Source organism: Podarcis gaigeae, assembly GCF_964106915.1.
Source record: "Podarcis gaigeae genome assembly, chromosome: 15".
NCBI classification, from domain to species: domain Eukaryota; kingdom Metazoa; phylum Chordata; class Lepidosauria; order Squamata; family Lacertidae; genus Podarcis; species Podarcis gaigeae.
The window spans coordinates 2,884,262-2,900,735 of NC_139692.1; the positions used below are offsets into that span (position 1 = coordinate 2,884,262).

Consider the following 16,474-nt stretch of genomic DNA (forward strand, 5'->3'; position numbering starts at 1 on the left):
GCAAGCTGTCCCTCTCTCTCAGCCAGCCCTGCCCCAGACTCTGTAATATGGGCATAAGGCTAGTGTACTTTACATAAGAATCTTGTAAGGATGACAACCAGAGAATGCATGCAAAGTGCACTGAACCTTTTAGCCTCTCTTACTGACTTTGCGTTATTGCAAGGATATGATGATAATAATAAACATTTGCATACTATCTAACATCACCACCATGTTATCCTTGCAATAATCCAAATAAACTAAGAGGCTTAAAAGATAAGTGACCAGCGCAAGGACACCCACTACTGAGCAAAGAGTTGAAGCCAGTTCCCCCTGCTCCAGTACTCCTTTCACTCCTTGCACATTTGTCTTTGTCTTTATTTCTAGCCTGAGATTGACTATCCATGAGCTCTCTTGTCCAAAGCTGGTTAAATTGGAAACCATGTGCCCTTTTGCCATTTTCTTTTTTAAAAAGATCTTGTCTGCTGTTGGCAAAAACGTCTCCGGAAATGGATCTATAATTGTGCTTTAGTCAAACTCCAATTTAACCAGCAGTTGTTACCTTTTATTGTTGGATGTGAAAATGGTGTTTTGACCCCCCCCCCCCCGGATTTCAAAGGAAATCTGTGGCTGGATGCACATTCCTCCCCAGTATGACAGAGGCATTATTGCCTGTACTCTAGACACTCAATTCACTGTAATCTCTCCTACACATGTTTCTGTGGGTGTTTCATTGTGCTTAAGACCTGCTTGATCAGAGAGGATTGTGGGCACAGCGTCTGCACACCAGAGGGAAGGACGCCTGTAGGGCAGCTTTCACAGCTTTCCTAAACTACAGCCTTTGATGTGCCATCCCTGTATATTAAAGGTAGATGTAGCAGCTTTCTTTTTTTAAAAGAAAAAAAAAACTTTTCAAATGGTTTGGTCTTCTTGTTTCAAGCCTTTGGCATAACATCATTGCAAGATGCCCAAGTTGGTATACCTGTTACAGAGAGATCGTGCACACAGCTGGGTTCAGTTCTTCAACATTCTTTGTTTTGTCTGCAAAGTAACCTGCATTCCAGAACCAAATCACCTTGTTCTCACTTTAAAGAATCTAGTCACTCGTTCAGGTCACTGGGAAGGAAGATGTACAGTTTTGCAGCTGAAAAGAGGTCTGGCTGAGAGGCTGTTTTCATGCATGGGGGAGGCTGTGTGGGTTGTCATTGGAGGACTGCTCTTTCCTTTGGAAGAGGGCACAAGTTACAAGCTCAGATTAAGGTCACCGTGAAGTGTTGCGGCAAAAGCCAGGTAATTAGAGCAAGGATAGCACTGCAATCTTTTTCTTGGGGCTGGTTTCCAAGAGAAAGCTTCCAGCATGTCACTATTTTTCTAAAGGAACTTGCCAAAGTACGGGAACTGCCAACAATGAGCAAGTTGCTTCCTATAGGGTAGGCGCAATATGGCTTAGCTGTTGTGCTATGTGTTAACATGGCACACTTAACATGGTCCCCCCTCCTTTTTTTTTTAAAGTATAATGAGTATGGAGAGGTGGTTTTCTTTGGTAAAAGGGCCAATTTATTGTTATATAAAGGGTTAGACAAGTTAGGAAGCTGGCCTTCAGTTGTTCATCTACCCCAGAACAGTCTGAGCAGCAGCAGCAGCAACAGCAACAGGCTCTCTGGTACGAATCTCCCATATCTGCTATGTTGGGGGGGGGGCTAACCTTGGGGGGCTGTTTGCCAGCAGTGAATGTGGCCACCCCACAGAGACCTGGAAGGAATTTACTGTAACCAACAATCTGCAGGTTATGTGTTAAAGCGAACCTCTTGAAAATCCAGCTCCCGGCACCAAAAGCATGTCTGTGAATTATAGCAGCGCTCAAGCACCCTGGCGATCATCTAGCCCAACCACCAACCTGATTAACAGCCAGACACTATGGAGTTGTCCCAATGGGTTGGCCCACCCACCTGCCAAGTAAGGCATGCTCACTCATGATACTCTCTTGCCTTGCAAGACTGCAAAATGTGCAGGGAGAAGGCGTCAGTTCAGCAACAGGAGAACTGCTGGGTCCTGGGTGACCCTGCTGTGCCCTCTGTTTGTGACTCTAGTTCCTCCACTCCTAGCAGTGGGTTGACACCTCCCCCCCCATCCTGCTGCCATGCTCCTTTCCCTGGGAGAGAAGAAGAGAGGTGGGAATCCTGCTTCCCCAGCCATGGAGGGGGAAGTCCCTGTGTCTCTCCACCCCCCAGCCTCTGTTCTCCAGTCTCCCCATCCCATGTCACGCTCCTGTTCCCCCCTCATCTGCCAGCCTGCTACGCTACTCCTGAGCCTGGCAAAACCTCAAGATTTTTGACATGAAAACTCTTCCATGTTGAAAACAACTCACTGCACATAGAAAACTAAGCTAACATTTAAGCAAGAGACTCTCTAGCACTCTGCCTGTTGTGATTTCACCCACAAGTTATAAATAGTTTTGGGGAATATTTAAAAATGTGGTCTTCACCCCAACTGCTGTCTCAAGTGGCAAGTCTATTCTTCTGCCTCATTCTGCTATGCATGTAGACTCAGCATAGCTGTTAACAGTTCTTATGTCTGCCGCCCTGTATTTGGGGTGGGTGGGTGGAGGGGACACGAGTTATTTTTCTCTGTGTTGCTTTTGTTTTGTTTTAAGGGCCAAAGGGCACAGTATTTTTTAAAGGAACTAGTTCTAGTTCTAGTTCAGCATGCCCAAAAAGGAACTCATTCCAGTTTGCTTTTGGCCCTTTGCAAAACAAACTACTATAATTCAGTTCAGTTCAAGTTTACCCAAAGGATCCTCTGCAAATTTTGTTCTGCATTTTGTTCTACAAACTGTTGTGCTGAAGTAGAAAACATACTTAAGATGACTAAGAAAACATTGAAACACATGCAGGGTGGAATGTGAATTGTTTATTTTCCCTGACAATTACGATTTTTAAGCCTAACGGCCCCAAGAGTCTAAAAAGTTTTTAAAAAAGGGATAAGAGAATTATGTAGAAGGTGATCTAGAAAACATCTGAAGTTCTACCCCAAAACAAACTTAATTCACATCCAGTTCACTTAGCAATAATGGGAACTACTTTCAGGTGTAGTTCATATGTTTTTGAACTAATTCAGTGAACATTGTTAAACAAAACTAGTTCATTCCAAGCTCTGATATTATTAATAGTCTGGGGGGGGGGGTGGGAATTCAGCTGGTAGAAACAAGCTGAGTATATGGGGGACATTATATATGTAGCTGAATAAATTATTCAAGAGCCATTGTTTGAGGCTAAAGGTAAAGGTAAAGGTACCCCTGCCCGTACGGGCCAGTCTTGACAGACTCTGGGGTTGTGCGCCCATCTCACTTAAGAGGCCAGGGGCCAGCGCTGTCCGGAGACACTTCCGGGTCACGTGGCCAGCGTGACAAAGCTGCATCTGGCGAGCCAGAGCCGCACACGGAAACGCCGTTTACCTTCCCGCTGGTAAGCGGTCCCTATTTATCTACTTGCACCTGGAGGTGCTTTCGAACTGCTAGGTTGGCAGGCGCTGGGACCGAGCAGCGGGAGCGCACCCCGCCGCAGGGATTCGAACCGCCGACCTTTCGATCGGCAAGTCCTAGGCGCTGAGGCTTTAACCCACAGCGCCACCTGCGTCCCAATTGTTTGAGGCTAAAACTTATTAAATAGACACTCATGTTCTCACTGATAACAGTTCCCTGCACTTAAAGATACGTTTCTTGATTTTTTTAACATTTGTATACTGTAGTTTCCAGGGCATATTGTGACATAAAGCACAATAAAATAAAATTTATGCTGAAATTGCCAGTAGCAATCAATAGTAAAAAAGAGGTTTAAACAATTTATACTTTAAAAAGCCTGGGAGATTAAAGCAGGTTTTGCATAGCATTGAATTTTTATTATCTTTTATTTATACTTTGTATCTAAGGTGATCTTTGTAATTCACACTTTCACAAAATAATGCCTGGACTGAAATGCTTCAAAATAAGCACTTCTTTGAAATTTTCAAGTAATGTGTAGGAAGTGCAGATAGTAGGTTGAAGAATACCTAAAAATGCATATATTGGTGAAGATAACATAAGACAAATGCATTGGATGTCGGGAAAGAGGCTTTAAAAAAATGGGTGTATGATGCAACATTGCATACAAAAATGCATATACAATATCAAAAGAAATTTGCACTAAGATGCTGGTGAATTTTCATAAGGACTTTTTAAAAAATCACAAAGTGGCATGGAAATGTGGAAAACTGAGCTTAAGACTAGAAAAAGGAGAAACTGACACTGACAGATTTGCCCCTCACCCAAAAGGAAGAAACGCAAAGTGTTGGCACCTCGGAAGGGCTGGATATGGAGGGCTCACATGAGAGGAGAGGCTTCTACAGCTGCCTTGGCTCCAGGCCTGGATGGCTACCCGTTTGGGTAGTGACTTGCACCTTTTCCTTCCTTTTTTCTTCTACTGTGTAATAACATCCAAGCCTTGTGGGTCACATCGAGCCCTGCAGGAACCCAAGTGAAAGTAGGACAGAATATGGGCCATTAAGTTGAAGACTAACCTGAACTTAAATGAGGTCAGTGCTGCTGATTCCCAGCCTTGTTTTAAAGTACTGCTGGCAGACTAGTCGAAGAGAACCACTTTGGACTAGTAAATTGTGCTCTGGAACTTCAGCAGATATTGCAGAAACACCTGATTAACCTTGAATTCCGACCAATCTTAATAGAATCATAGCACTGAAAGGGACCCTCAACCCCCTTCAATTGTTCTATTATCTACCCACATCAGGTGGGTGGTCCTGCATACCTGACATAGTTGGCCCTCAAGGGTGGGGAAGGGAGATATGTCCTGAACTGTATTGAACCCACCATGCTCACCACTTCCTGCAGGATTCGGGAACTGGCTGGTGCACCAAAACGGAGCAGGATAGAACTTCCTGTGTCTCAGCTGATGTGCAGAGGGTTCAATCCTGCTTTCTGCAGGATCAGTCATGCCAGCCAGTTGCTTCCTGGTGCACCCAAACCAATCAGGATTGAAATCGCTGCACATCATCTGATGTATGGGGAGCTATTCTACTTTATACAAACACATCTGTACCTGCCCTGGTGCCACATATCACATCTGGTGTGAGGCATGTAGGCATGGTTGTGGGAAAGCAGCCCTGTGGGACAACTGGGAAATTCTGGTGGGCAAAGTCTGGCTCACAAGCCAGAAGATCCCCATCCCTGCTTTGGAGTCCAGCTAAATTATTGTAGTCTGGCCTTTTTGCTGGGTGTCATCTCTCCTTGTAGGGAATAAACTGTAGGAAGAGGCTGTGGGATTTGTTGCTTTAAAAGGTGCTTATGTTCACTTTCCTCCAAAAAAATAAAAATAATAAAATATCAGATTACTCAGTACTGAGGGAGATTATAAAAAGACATTTAAACTGAGTATACAAAACACACACAACACCCCCCCCCCCACAAAACCCACATACCTGAAGCCTTTCTGCTAGGGATTATAGGTATAGAAATAATAATAGTAAAAAAATAATAATGGTCAAGTTGTTTATGTATGTAACTACAGCAGCTAGGTTCCTTTAAGCTCAAAAATGGAAAGATGAAGAAGTTCCCACTAAAGAAGAATGGATAAGTAAAGTGATAGACTATGTTAAATCAGTGAAGCTAACAGCTAATGATTTTTTAAAAAAATAAAAAGAATGGAAGCTTTTCTCAGATCATTTAAAGAAATACTACTGCATGAAGAACCTGCAAGCAGGTTTTGAACTATGAGCAACAGAACACTTAAAGATTATTGTGTTATGACTATGCTAAAAAAAGAGGTAAGACAGGCTGCAGCAAAGGGGGAGATAAGAAAAACATCACAGAAAATGGGATAATATAAATATAATATAAATGGAATTTTAAAAAAATACTGAGGAAAGCAAATACCGACCACAGCAGCAGCAGCAGCAGCAGCAGCAGCAGCAACAATCAATCCATTTCCCAATACTGTACGTGTAAGGAATCCAAAGTTCCATTTGGAAGAATATTCTTATTGGAAGCAACTGACTGGAGTTTATAGGAAAATTGGGGACCGCAAACCAGAGCAGAGATTATGGGGCAAAAGGGAAGGGGAGTCCGTAACCAAATTATTGTAATCCCTGTACTGAGGGTAGCTAAGGGGACTTGTATTCTGCAAGGAATGGGGCCCCAGCTGCCTCTGTTCCCCCTCTTAATTCACGCACTGAACACAAACCTCTTCTGACTGCCCTGTTCTGCTTCCTCTCCCTGCCGCCTCCCTGCCGCTGTCTCTTTTACTGAAATTGAATTTCCACCCTTGACTGCCACTAAATGAAAGACTGCATTTTGCTCATTCTCTTGCTCCTCGCACTACTCTTCCGCTAAAATGCACCTTGCCTAAGGTCCCAGAGCAAAGAGTGCACAGAGATAAGGAAGGATTCTCACCAAAGCCTAGCAGGAACAGGAGCAACAGGAGCCACAGTGAGCTCAAAGGCAGAAAGAGCATCCAGCATCAGCAGCAACAGCAACAGCAACAGCAGCGAAGAAATCCCAGGTCTTGTATTCATCCCATATAAAGCCTCATCCAAATCCTAGCCAGCACAAAAGGGTCTTGTGCTTGGGGGGGGGGGGAGCATAGAGAAGCTGATGAGCTCCTAAAAAATAGAGGGGAGGGGAGGTAGGCTTGTTATATTAGAGTCAACTTGGCAAAAAGTGTAGTAGGTGAGAACTGGCTGGCTTTGAGTGGCAGTCTGAAAAGCAAAGGGGGTGGGAGAAATGCCAGGCTGCCAGTAGGAATCTTGGAAAGGAGTGAAAGGTTGAGCATTGCTCCTTTGAGCTGAAGATCTGGCGGAGATCCTGGGGGTTGGGGGAGCCAGCAGCGTTTGCTTCTGAGTTTCAAGCAAAGAAGGAGAGGAGCAGGGATATGATGGGCTGGTGGTGATGTAGCAGAAGGTGAACACGCTGAACGCTTGAGGACTGCAGGTAGGCATGGATGAGCTTTACCTGCGAAGAGGAGGACGTGTTGGTGCATCAGCCATGACTAATGATACCCTCAATAAAGAAAGCCGAGCAGAGGAAGAGCACTCGGAGATGTCCCTACAAGTGGTGTTGGCCACTTTGCTCCTCCTCCTCATCCTCTCCACCCTACTGGGAAACACCCTTGTATGCATGGCAGTGGTCAAGTTCAGGCACCTGCGCTCAAAAGTCACCAATTTGTTTGTCATCTCCCTGGCCGTTTCGGACCTCTTGGTAGCCATGCTGGTGATGCCGTGGAAGGCGGTCACTGAAGTGGCTGGCTTCTGGCCCTTTGGCAGCTTCTGTGATGTCTGGGTGGCTTTTGACATCATGTGCTCCACGGCTTCGATCCTCAACCTGTGCATAATCAGTCTGGACCGCTACTGGGCCATCTCCAGCCCCTTCCGCTATGAGCGGAAGATGACCCAGCGAGTGGCTTTTGTCATGATTGGGGTGGCTTGGATGCTCTCCGTCTTGATCTCATTCATACCCGTCCAGCTGAGATGGCACCAAGCCAAGGAGCTCCCTCCTGCCCACCAGAGAGACTCCAACATCACCTGGAGCTCAGAGGAAAACTGTGACTCCAGCCTCAACAGGACCTATGCTATTTCCTCCTCCCTCATCAGCTTCTACATCCCTGTTATTATCATGATCGTGACATACACCAGGATCTTCTGCATTGCTCAGCGACAGATAAGGAGGATCTCCTCTCTAGAGAGGGCCGTGGAACACGCCCAGAGCTGCCAGAGCAACGAGTGTCCCCATGAAGTGTCCTTGAAGAATTCCTTCAGAAAAGAAACTAAGGTCCTCAAGACCCTCTCCATTATAATGGGGGTCTTTGTCTTCTGCTGGCTTCCCTTCTTTGTGCTCAACTGCATCATCCCCTTCTGTGACCACAACCTGCATCAGCTGGCAGAACTGCCGTGTGTCAGCGACACAGTTTTCAACATCTTTGTTTGGTTTGGCTGGGCAAACTCCTCTCTCAACCCCATCATCTATGCCTTCAATGCGGACTTCCGAAAGGCCTTTACAACCATCCTGGGCTGTGGCCGCTTCTGCCCCAACAATGCTGTGGAGACGGTGAACTTCAGCAATGAGCTGGTTTCATACCATCACGACACCACCTGCCAGAAAGACCTGGTGGTCTTGAGTGACCCACAGCTTCTACCTCACACCATGTCCCTCCAAGGCGAGGATAATGATTTGACTTTTGACAAAGTCTCTGAGATCTCACGTGATACCTCCCATGATAACAAGGGAGCTGCTTTGTTAGCTATAGTGCATGTGGAGTATGAGACTCATACGTCACTTGAGAAGATTGCCTATAACATGCTGGATTAAAAAAGGCAGACAGGAGGCTGCGTGAAGGGGGATGGGACACAACGAGAGACCCTCTTCACATTTAGTCAAAATTCTGTGTCGTGTGATGGGGAGGGGTTGATGGAGAGGGGGATTTTTTTTGGGGGGGTGACAAATAACTGACTCTTTGACTGGAAAGCAATGTGTTTGCAGATGATGCTCTCAGAGCCTGGAGATATATCCAACAGGGAGACTAAGGTACAGCAGGGATGCAGACCATTTGTGAGCCTGAGGGCCACCTTCCCATCTGGGCAAGGTTCCAAGGGCCACATACCAGTGGTGGGCAGGGCCAGAGGCAGAAGTGGGTGGAGCACTAGATGTGCATTGTACCTTCGTATAGTAGGCTAATTTCTACACATGCTTGCACACCCCAAGGTGGGTGCGTAGTGAAAACAATTTAATGCGGAAGTGGAAGTGCAGGCAGTGGCTCACAACTAAAGCATCTTTGATGGAAACAATATGCACGGAAAGCTTGTCTGCAGTAACGGCTTCTATACTTAGAAGATTGTTCTGAAGTTTTAAACCTCACTTTCTCGATTCTAGTTTTTAGAGGCCAGAACTAAATTGCCATAACTGGTGTGTGACTGAAGGTGACAGATGGAGAAAGTGCCTGCTGTGATTTTATTGCTTTAGAAAGGTTACACGTGAAGTGGCCAAAAGGGTTCCTAAATTGTTATAACTCTATTGCTTTTGAAGTAACAAATTCCTTCTCTTTTTCTAGTGTGAGAAATAACTGCTTTCCATCTTCATTTACGCTTATTAAAATTTTGGGAAACACACATTTCCTTTCTTTCTAAGAACCTTTCCCAATGGATGCTGTTCGCAGACAATAAATGGGTCCAAGTTAATAATTTGTTACACAATCCCTCTCCATATATATTTTTCCAAGGTATTTTACTATTTGGGCTTGTTGGTTCCTTGTTCCAAGAGACTCAGGGTGGTCTATATGGATGTTTTAATTTTATCCTCACAACAACTAATCTATCTCACACGTGAACGTCATAGCACAAGGAGGATTTGAACCCAGGTTTCCCTGATCCAACCCCAATATTAGCCACTACATCATGTTGGTTTATGAATTTTCTCTGTGATTCTCTGTGATTCAGCTGTGGTATTTTGTCACCTGTAAAAACCTGGTGACATCCTGGCATTATGACATCTTTTGGGATTGTATTTCTTGGTGTGTGTGTGTGTGTGTGTGTGTGTGTGTGTGTGTGTACACACACCCTTAAGTACACATGAGGAACACACATGTAGGATGAACACGTTTTTATGGTTTCCAGCAGCTGGCATTCAGAAGCAGTGCTGCCTCCAGCTGCGGAGGGAGATCATTCCCATCGTGGCCTGTAGCCACTGACAGCAGTATCCTCTATGAATTTGTCTAATCCACTTTTAAAGCCATTCAAATTGGCTTTCCCTCAAAGTCTGATTGTCTCACTGAAATCTGATCTCATAGGTTTAACCAATTAATATCTTTTTGCATTGTATATCTTGTAAACAGCTCAGAGATTATTGTAGTTAAGCAGTATGTAAATTGTTTAAATAAAGAAAGTATTGTGGAAACTGTAGTTGGTTAAAAGTTGCTAGGGACTGTAACTCTGTGAGGGGTGAACTACACTGCCCAGGGACTTCTGGTGAGGCAAGATGGCAAGTGCAGAGCTCATAGGAGGATGGATGGCGGCTAACAGATTGAGGCCGAATCCTGACAAGACTGTGTTTTGGGGACAGGGGGTGGGTGGGTGTGGGGGACTCCCTGGTCCTGAATGGGGTAACTGTGCCCTGAAGGTCCAGGTAAGCAGCCTGGGAGTCATTTTGGACTCACAGATGTCCATGGAGGCGCAGGTCAATTCTGTGTCCAGGGCAGCTGTTTGCCAGCTCCATCTGGTGTGCAGGATGAGACCCTACCAGCCCGCAGACTGTCTCGCCAGAGTGGTGCATGCTCTAGTTATCTCCCGTAATGCGCTCTCCATGGGGCTACCTTTGAAGGTAACCCAGAAACTGCAATTAATCCAGAAAGCGGCAGCTAGACTGGTGACTGGGAGCGGCTGCCGAGACCACATAACACCGGATTTGAAAGACCTACACTGGCTCCCAGTATGTTTCCGAGCACAATTCAAAGTGTTTAAAGTTCTAAATGGCCTTGGCCCAGTATACCTGAAGAAACGTCTCTACCCCCATCATTCAGCCCGGACACTGAGATCCAGCGCCGAGGGCCTTTTGGCAGTTCCCTCATTGCGAGAAGTGAGGTTACAGGGAACCAGACACAGGGCCTTCTCGGTAGTGACACCCACCCTGTGGAACACCCTCCCTTCAGATGTGAAGGAAATAAGCAGATATCTTATCTTTAAAAGACATCCGAAGGCAGCCCTGTTCAGGGAAGTTTTTAATATGCTGTATTGTTTTTAACATTTGATTGGGAGCAGCCCAAAGTGGCTGGGGAAAGTCAGCCAGATGGGTGGGGTATAAATAATAAATTATTATTATAGGGACCGCCAGCACCTGCAGGGCTCTCTGGCTGGTCCATTCATTGCCAAAGCCACTGCCGCGAGCAGGAGGGAGACAGGACTGAGGGGGCTGCGCGAGGCTCCCAACCCCCCCCACCTGACAACCTTGGCTGCAACAGGACTGAGATCACCCCAGCAGTGTTCCAACAGAGATCAGAGGTCCAGAGGCCTCTGGAGCCCAACAGACAATGCGGCGGAGCCCCCCCCCCCCACTGTCACGGCCATCACCACTGCAGCCATCAAGAGAGAGAGTAGGAGGGGGACCAGGAGGGCCAGGGAGGCTGCATAGAAGCACACGGCCCAATTTCCCCCAATTTTCTGAAATAGACTGGAAAGAGAAGCTGCTGAATTGCAACTTATCACCAAACTTAAAACCATGGAGACACCTGGTCTGAACAAAGACCTTGGATTCTTATCTCATTATACATGACAAAGCCATTTTTCACCTTCTCACCCCTTGCTTTTTCCTGTAAGACCTATTGCAGTCGTTAAGAGTCGTCAACAGGCTCATCACAGCTATCTGCCAATCACCCATTCCCACTAGCCTTCTGAGTAATATCCCTCCCCACCTTCTCACTATATAGAAGGGTCTGGAAACTTCTGTTTCAGTGTATCTGAAGAAGTGTGCATGCACACGAAAGCTCATACCAAGAACAACTTAGTTGGTCTTTAAGGTGCTACTGGAAGGAATTTTTTTTTGTTTTGACTATGGCAGACCAACACGGCTACCTATCTGTGTCTCAAGAATTAAAATGGCAGCACCCATAAAGGAGTCCTGAACTAACATAGGGGTCGCCACTTCAGCCCTGATGTCCTCTTCTTTTTTATTTCTCATTTTTTAAATTAAATAGGGAAATATATATAGAATAATATGAAATCTGAGTCTTTCGCACCTCCCCCACCCTACCATTATTATTATCATCATCCTTTAAAAAAACCCCAAAACTTCTTATTGCACTTTATTGCTATTGCTATTTTTCCCTTCTCTCTTTTTTCTTTTTTTCCTTCCTCTTTCCTTTTTCTATTTAAAGAGAAAACACACACACACACACACACACACACACACACACACACAAATATATATCGTATTTTTCGCCCTATAGGATGCACTTTTCCCCCTCCAAAAATGAAGGGGAAATGTGTGTGCGTCCTATGGGGCGAATGCAGGCTTTCGCTGAAGCCTGGAGAGCGAGAGGGGTCGGTGCGCACCGACCCCTCTCACTCTCCAGGCTTTGTGGACCTCTCCACAAGCAGCGGGAGCCAGCGCTGGGCTCCCACGGCTTGCAGAGAGCTGCCTGTTTGGGGACTGGGGTCGGGGGAAGCTCGGGCGGGCCTCCCCCGCCCCAGCCCCGCGCCTGGGGGGGAAATAATTTTTTTCCCTTTATTTCCCCCCAAAAAAACTAGGTGCGCCTTATGGGACGGTGTGTCCTATAGGGCGAAAAATACGGTACATACTTTTATTTTTCCCCCTGTCAAAGGGGTTTTCTATATACTTTTTATTTTTACTTTTATTATTTGATATATACAGTGGTACCTTAGGTTACAGACGCTTCAGGTTACAGACTCCGCTAACCCAGAAATAGTACCTTGGGTTAAGAACTTTGCTTCAGGAGGAGAACAGAAATTGTGTGGCGGCAGCGGGAGGCCCCATTAGCTAAAGTGGTGCTTCAGGTTAAGAACAGTTTCAAGTTAAGAACGGACCTCCGGAATGAATTAAGTACTTAACCAGAGGTACCACTGCTTCGAGGTATTACTTCCAGATAACACCACTTCAACATCTTCAGGTTCTTTCTTTCTTTTTCTCTTTCTTTATTTCCTTCCTTCTTAACTCTTAAATTTCCTACCCCCTCCATCCCCCCTTATCTCTTTTCTTCTCTCCCCTTCCCCCCAAACAAACAACAATAATAATAATAAGAAACCACATACCTACATGCATATATATCCCCATCCACTTTCAATAGTAACTCCCCCCACCCTTTTTGTGGTCATCTACCTCATACTATAACTTGAACCACCACTGCAATTTTTCATTATTACTATTACTATTTTCTTTCTTTATTTTCCCTATTTATTTTATTCTACTTTTCCTTCTTCCCTTTTTTCCTCTTCTTTCCCCCTTTTGTTTGTTTTGTTTTGCCTTGAACACAACCTTGCCAGCCTACAGAGACCCCAGAGAAGTCCTTAAAACACAGCCCAGACATGACAAAAATGGCCGCCCAATCCAGATGCTCTGCAAAAGCCACCAATCAACAACGCCTGTTCAACAACACCCAGGAACCACCACCAAAACTCCTAACTACCACACACCCCACTCCAAAAGAATACCACACACATCTCAAACCAAGACCATCAGGGAGATTGAGATGGCACCAGCCATGGAGATGGCGAACCGCACTGAGCCCACAACATCCCCCCAAGATGACAACAACCCAACGACAAAACAAGACCTGAGGGAAATGGAACAGAGATTAGAAGAAATTCTGAAGAACAGAGTGACTGCCCTGCAGACAATAACCAGCAACCTGACCTCCAAAGTAGAAACCCTCATTAGCACCATCTCCATTCTAGAAAATAAGAACCGAATGCAAGAAAGACTAATAGAGCAGTTCCGAGAGGAAAACACATGTGCGAAAAATGAGCTGGCTGAACTGGTAAGCCACCTGGAAATAGAAAGCACAGAAATGAGAACCAAACAAGCAGACCTTGAAGATCGCAGTACAGAGCTCTCAAACCTACGCCGAATCCCCCCCCCCCCGAGATATCATTGTGTGCTTTGCCTGCTATAAAAAGAAAGAAGAAATATGGAACAATCTCAGAAACTCAACCACTCTCCAATATGGAGAAACCCCCTTCATGGCCTTACAGGATCTAATGAAAGAGATTGTAGACCGAAGAAAAAGCCTATGCCCATGTATCCAATGTCTTCAACAAGCATGAATCAAGTACCGATGGGGCTTCCCCTTTTGCCTCATTGTAACCACCAACACAGCACAGCAAATGGCCACCAACATACCTGAAGCCCTGTAACCACTGGAGAACCTCGGACTCGACCATCTGCCAGAATGGCAACTGACAGACCCACCAAACGACAGCCATGATGAAACAACAGCAAGTGATGACGACAGTAGAGGAAGAAGAAATCACAGAAATGACACGACAATGCAAACCAGTACAGTCAAGCACCGCTCACAGAACCGTCCCACTGAACAAACACAAGATGGTAAACCAACCTTAACCAAATCAACCAAACCCACATACCATAGACTGAAAACCCTGAAACAACCACAGCTGAATGAAACAACTGGAAATCACCTCAAACTGACAGACTGGTGACTCCCTTCCCCTTTTCCTCTCACCCATGCCATTAATATTACCAGCAGCACCACTACTCCCCCGCCCCACCATAGAGATCCCCCACGCCCATTCCCAGCCACACACCAACCCAGATGACATCAAATCACACTCCCCACTCCCCAACCACCCACACTCTCAGCCCCCTGCTCCAAAGACCCCATCCATAACACAAAAAGAACCAGTATCTGAAGAAGTGTGCATGCACACGAAAGCTCATACCAAGAACTAACTTAGTTGGTCTTTAAGGTGCTACTGGAAGGATTTTTTTTTGTTTTGACTATGGCAGACCAACACGGCTACCTATCTGTAACAAAAAGAACCAGACATACAAAAATAGACCACCCTCACACACCAACATCTCCGTCTCTTCCTTCACCACACAAAGGCAATAAACAAAATAAGCAGCTAAAAGAAAAGGAAAACAAAGAAAGAAACCTATACCAAATAAAACAATCCACAAACAGGCTAAAATCTGACACACAACCAGCACAATGTTGGTGCCAGAGTGTGCCAATACCCATATCCCCATCCCAACAAACCAATATTGTTGTTAATAACACTGACAACATCGCTTATAAACCTTATACCCAACATAGGAGTCACAAAGGCACTTAACACTGTTTCACTGACCACTGCCTATTGCAAACAACAGAGAAGACAGCCTGTTCTTAAACAAGGCCCTCAATGCCAGCTGAGACTCAGAACCAACTGGCTAGATACCAGATGGTCCAATATACCCCAAATAAACACCTATATGACTATATATAGGCTATTTTCTGTAATCTACCCCCCACTCTTTAACCCAAATCTAATTCTAACCTCCTCCTCCGCCAGCCATCACATTTTATGTCGGCGCAACTTAATAGGTTCGACAGACAATATAAGGTGAGAGACACAGGGCAACCCAGACGGGTTGGCAGGGAATCATCCTATAAAGTAGATAAGCAGAATGGGTAGCTTAAAAACAATTACACTAAACATGAGGGGGTTGGGAAACCCTGTCAAAGAAAATAACCATGAAACCACACATTGCCTTCCTCCAAGAAATACACCATTTCTTTGCATGGAGGTTGGATGCTATCAATCAAATGTTATCCTGCATGCAAGAGCTCCAAATCAACTTAGCTGTGCAACCTCAATTTGTTGGTATGTGATCCCTAGGCCCGGCCTACCCATGAGGCAGCGTGAAGCCCTGACTCAGGTGGTGAAAGCCCCTGAGGTGGCACCCCCTTGGGTGCCCTGCCCACCCTGATAATGGCAGAGAAGTAGAACTGGCATTGGATCCAATTTCTGGTGAGATCTCATGAGATCTTGCCGGAAACTGGCGCCAATGGCAGAGCCACCTCTCTGTTGCTGGTGGAGGTGGCTAAGTGGGGTGGCAGTGGGCAGGCAGCACTTCCCAATTTGCCTCAAGTAGCAAAATGAGAAGCATCACTGGGGCCTTTTTTTCCAGCTGGAACTCACCGGAACTCAGTTCTAGCACCTCTCAGGTGGGTGCCATTGCCGTTCTAAGAGAACAAGGGAGGCCTTCATGGTGAATTCTGGCACCACTTTTTCTAGAAAAAGAGCACTGAGCATCACCTCTTGTCATCACATCCCATCCCAAAATAGCCACAGTCCAGAAACCCTCTTTCTCTCCATGCCACAATCCCTACAGAAACACCCTCTCTGAACAGATAGGTAGCCGTGTTGGTCTGCCATAGTCAAAACAAAAAAAAATCCTTCCAGTAGCACCTTAAAGACCAACTAAGTCAGTTCTTGGTATGAGCTTTCGTGTGCATGCACACTTCTTCAGATACACTGAAACAGAAGTTTCCAGACCCTTCTATATAGTGAGAAGGTGGGGAGGGGTATTACTCAGAAGGCTGGTGGGAAGACAGAGAAACCAGTAGGAGAACACTTCAATCTCCCAGGACATTCTATACAAGATCTCAAAGTAGCTGTTTTACTACAAAGGAATTTCAGAAATAGACTGGAAAGAGAAGCTGCTGAATTACAACTTATCACCAAACTTAAAACCATGGAGACACCTGGTCTGAACAAAGACCTTGGATTCTTATCTCATTATACATGACAAAGCCATTTTTCACCTTTTCACCCCTTGCTTCTTCCTGTAAGACCTATTGCAGTCGTTAAGAGTCGTCAACAGGCTCATCACAGCTATCTGCCAATCACCCATTCCCACCAGCCTTCTGAGTAATACCCCTCCCCACCTTCTCACTATATAGAAGGGTCTGGAAACTTCTGTTTCAGTGTATCTGAAGAAGTG

General features: G+C 45.6%; 1 protein-coding gene and 1 pseudogene across 2 annotated transcripts in view; both read left to right on the forward strand.

The window, feature by feature from the left end:
* R3HCC1 (R3H domain and coiled-coil containing 1) overlaps positions 1–16,474 on the forward strand; it is a gene marked incomplete at its 5' end in the record, with an annotated part of 426,543 nt that overhangs the window by 377,251 nt on the left and 32,818 nt on the right. The gene's annotated exons all lie outside the window — the stretch shown is intronic.
* On the forward strand, positions 6,660–8,434 carry LOC310832460 (D(1) dopamine receptor pseudogene; annotated as a pseudogene). The gene has a single exon. The product of its transcript is annotated as a D(1) dopamine receptor pseudogene (transcript).